The following is a 5131-nucleotide window of genomic DNA, read 5'->3' on the forward strand; positions in this document are numbered from 1 at the left end:
TTTTAATTTTATTATCCTAATTTATTTTGGAACAAAAATGCAATTTTTGGATGGTTTCCTGTGGTGGTTCCCGGGGTTAGGCTCCAGGTCGTTTTGATAATAATTATGAATTTGCAGGTTTGTACTTTGATGTGTTTTTGTTATTTTTCAAGATTTAAATTAGAATGGAACAAAAACAAAAATGCATTTTTGGATGGTTTCCTATGGTGGTTCCCGATGTTTTCGGTTCCGTGTTGTTTTGATAGTAATTGTGCATTGGTTGATTTGTGCTTTCATATGTTTTTGTTACTTTGCAAGATTTAAATTATTTTGGAACATTGAATGCATTTTTGGATGGTTTCCTGTGGTGGTTCCCGGTGTTTCGGCTCCGTGTTGTTTTGATAGTAGGCCTACTGGTGCATTGGTAGTTTGGGCTCTCTCATTTGCAAGAATTAGGCCTAAATTATTTTGGAACAACAATGTATTGTTAGATGATTTCCTGTCCTGGTTCACGGTGTTTTCGGCTCCATTTATGCATTTGTGTTCAGTCGTGAGCTCCCTCAAATGCTGTTGTATGTGAAAGAGCTCTAATGACAAATTATCATACCAAACCAGTAAATGTGCAAAAAAAAAAAAAAAGTAGATTTAAGATTATTCAGATGAAAAATTAGTGTGTGTTTCAGTCAAAAGTAAGAAGAAACGCCATTATTAAACTTAATTTTTGTGTGCAATTTAAATAAGACAATCTTAAAAATCACAATGAAAGATAAAACGGTTTTGTACACAATACCACGGAAATGGTGTACATATTGGCGTAAATCAACCGGGAGGTTGACAAGTATTAGCGAAGATTAAATTAAATGAGTTTTGAAATTTTCAGTCTTTTTTTAAATTTTGTTTACTTTTTTAAGGCTTGAAGAACTGAATCGCGTATTACGCAGCCCACCACTCGCATGGCGCAGAGCGCCACGCAAAGTTCATTGCGCGTACCGGCGCGTAATTTTATCGCAATCGCGGATAAGCCAAGTTGATTGATCGGTGACGCAAAATCACGCACGAGAAATGCATTATTTACGATCTGCATCATTTTCTAGCTCGGAAGGCGCGCGCGCAAATGGCTATCTTCTGAAGATAGCATTGCGGGCCTAATAAAGCAACAGAAAACATTTCACACATTTGAAAAACATCTGTTGTTAGGAAAGTTTGTTTTGATGTGTTTTGTTTGTTTGTTTTTCCACTATCTACTCAAGATAGCGGTTTTTTTTATAATAAAATAGGCCTAAGAAAGTAAGAAAGGTTGACAATATTTTGTTATCTACCATTCATACATACTCGCTCATACCGCGGAAACATGGCATGTTGCCTCAGGGGATCGACGCTAAGTCAGGTACCACGTGAGCAAACTCAAAATAGCGCAAACAGCGCGAGCGTACACAAAAGAAACTTCTCGCGTCAGATAAGCGATGTCGCCAGGTCTGTACGCTGTACCGGCGTCAGCTGAATTCAGGTACGCTTAGAGCGCACAGGCATGGAAAATTCCAATCTGTGTATTAATAATCTAAGTACTCGCTATATAACGGCGCGCGTGATTGGTCGAGAGCCGGGCATAAACAGCGTTTATGCCCGGTGGCCCGGATGTGAGATCGCCGGGTAGGGAAAATGACGGAAAATCATGTTTTTTAATGATGTTACTTGTAATTTTTTGTTATTATTTTGATGAAATAAGAATCACAAAATGTTCTAGTATGTATGAACGGGGTTCATTCATATATTTTCATGACTAAACGGTTGTTTATGCCCTCGGGCCGCAAGCGGCCCCTCGGCGCGGCTCGGGCATAAACAACCGTTTAGTCATGAAAATATATGAATGAACCCCTAATTTGAAACCGTATGAACTAATTTTTAAAAAAAAATCAAAGAAGTCGGAAATTTCATTTGGTATATTTTTTGTACTACATGTTTGTTGTTTGTTTGCTTGTTTGTTTGTTATCTACTCAAGGTAGAATTTACGGTGTGATTTGCAAATCATTATAGGCCCTTTGCGACATCACGAATCATGCATATGCTGTCAAAAAACGCGCTCAAATCCTACTTACGGCCTGCATCATTTTGTCGGCACTCGCAAACGGCTTTACGGGCTTAATAAAACAAAGCAGAAAATATTTCACAAATTTAGAAAACGTCTGTTAGGAAAGTTTGTTTTGATGTTTTTGTTTGTTTATTATTATTTGCCTGCTTGTTAGTTTTTCCGCTATCTACTCAAGTAAAATACAAAGAAATTGAGAAAGGTTGAATATATTTTGTCAGGCCTATCTACTGATGATAGCATTATAAAACCTAATGAAATAATACAAAAAGAAGGAAATTATAAGACTTAGCATGAGACGAGTCAAAAGATAATTTGATATGTTTTTGTATATTTCATGTTTGTTTGTCTGTTTTTTGTTGTTTTTTTGTTTTTATCTACTCAAGATACCATTTACAGTGCGATTTGCAAATCACCCGTTGCGACATGCATCTGTGAACACGCACAAGCCCACTTACGGCCTGCATCATTTACGATCTGCATCATTTTCTCGGAACGCGCAAACGGCTATCTTCTGAAGATAACATTGCGGGCCTAATAAAGCAACAGAAAATATTTCACACATTTAGAAAACATCTGTTAGGAAAGGTTGTTTTTGAGGTTTTTTTGTTTGTTTGTTTGTTTGTTTATTCCGCTATCTACTAAAGATATTTTTTGTTGTTGATAAATTACAAAGAAAGTAAGTAAGAAACTATCTACTCAAGGTAGAATTTACGGTGTGATTTGCAAATCATTATAGGCCCTTTGCGACACACACACACAAATTTGTTGAATATTCCCGTGCATTCATTGGAACGAATCCTTGATCGTATAGTCTGCTACCAACACAGGAACACGCGACCCTTCCGGTCACATCGATCGTCATGATACATCCACAACCGCCATTGCAATGCATTGCATTGCATAGGGGGCGAGATGGCACGTAGGCGAGATGCCGTGTAGGCGAAGTTGCGTGTGGGCGAGGTGTCCTGTTTCCATTTAATTTGGAATACAGGACACTTCGCCCACAATGCACTTCGCCTACACGCCATTTCGCCTACGTGCCATCTCGCCCCCTAATTAGCGCAATGCAACGCAATGACATTGTGGATGTACACAATCGATGGGCACAGGATGTGTGTGTATTCAGATCGTACTATCAATGATGTATTCATTAAATCGCCCCCATTGAATGGACGAGAATAGGCCTATAGTGACCACGTCCTGTTGTAGTCTTGAAAATAGCCCGGTGTCGATAGGTGATGATTGTTTTTTGATGATGGTGCTGTGGTGATTTGAAGTTGAGAAGTATAGTTGTATTTCCCCCTCACCTAATTTAGCTATAGCGGCAATTAGAATAGTAGCTCAGTATTGCGTTTTCGAAATAAGGAAAGTATAGTGGATCAAAATTTAATAGGCCTACGTTTCCTACGGTACCGTTTTTTTAATAGTCTTTTGGACTTTTGCATGTTTTCTTTATTGGGTAATTTGTAATATTCTTCTTTTATATTTCGTAATGTTTTTTTAGTGTTTGGCTTTGTTGTTGTTCTTGCTATAATTTGTTATGTTGTTTAATGTTTATTTGTTTTTCTTCGTTTGGATTTATTAGAGCTTTGTCTGAGTGGATTTTTGGTTATATATTTTCAATTTAGTTTTTTCCTTTAATTAGTGAATTGTTTATGCTTTTCTTTGTTTGGTGAATAATTTCTTTGTTTGGGATAGGTCTATGGCTTTTTGCTTGTTTTTGTTACGTTGCTAGTTATATTTTGGCTCGGCTTGGTTTGGTTATCCTTTTCTTTATTTTGTAATGTTTTGTAGCCTACTACATACAATTTGGTACGATCGTATTGTTTTTTGTATATTATGCGTGTTTGTTTGTTTTATTTTGTCTGTATCAATTAATGTTATGTCTGTCTGTATTTTGTACTGTTTCCTTTTGAATTTGTTTATTTGGTATTGTTTTCTGACATGTTTGGGGGGTTGGGCTTTTTTTTGTCCTATTTTTGTTTTTCAATTTTTATGTTTTTCTTTAATTTTTTTTTTGCGTAATATTGTACTAGTCATATTATAATGTTAGAGATGCTTTTGTATTTGTGTTGTGTATGTTGTTTTTTATTCTTTCTATCTTTTTTTTTCTCAAGTTATTTGTGTTTTGTCCTGTTTAATATAAATTTCTGCAAAATGAATAATAATAAAAAAGGACCACTTCATATAACTTCCAAATCTGGGAGTTTGATAAACCTAGATTTGGAAGATACGTAGGCCTATGTCATGTGTGCACTTTATTCATGCATGTCGTATAATTTATACGGGTGTTGAAACTTTATAAAACAAACTGATAATGATGATTTATATGTTTAAGCTAGTATTCTATGAGTGTCGTACTCATGCAATGCTATTATTTAACCGTCTCAGCTTTTTGACAGTCGGACGAGTAGGACCTTTTTTTTCTTTATAGTAGGGATGCCCACTCTCAATACAGTTTCCACTAGAACGATTTTTCATTTACTGTGTGCGTGCACTCACACACGTATTGTCTATGGAGAAACTGATCGATACAAGAAATCCCAGGCATGTTAAATGGCGTACATACTTGTTTTGATCCAAATGTAGGCCTATATCAGGGTGTTTCAAGAAATTCCTGATTCCACCAGAAAACATTCACCAAACTTTTTCCTGTTTGGTCAGTAAATAGAGAGGACCTTCCTGCATGAAGAGATCAACTTTTTTAATGAAAAATTTAATGAGATGAGAACTACAACAGGTTGAAGTGACACCATTCCGTGCATCAGGTGTTCAAACGCAATTATCTCCAAATTTGGAGTGAATCAGACAAGCAAACTTACATACTCATAAAATTTAACTATTTATGAAGACAAAATGTGTAGGATGTTAAGAAATTTAAGAATGTTTAAGCCTACCGCGGCCCATCTCAAATCATGCACTTCCCCGTGCACTTCTTACTACCATGTCCATTTCATAGGGAGTATAAAAACCGGGGACCATCATGGCTTCCATGCACACAGTGTATTGCTCAATGTAGTAAAGATAAACTTTGAGTTGGAGCAAATTTCTCAAAATTGGCAG

This window comes from Amphiura filiformis, chromosome 19, assembly GCF_039555335.1.
Source record: "Amphiura filiformis chromosome 19, Afil_fr2py, whole genome shotgun sequence".
Lineage (NCBI taxonomy): Eukaryota > Metazoa > Echinodermata > Ophiuroidea > Amphilepidida > Amphiuridae > Amphiura > Amphiura filiformis.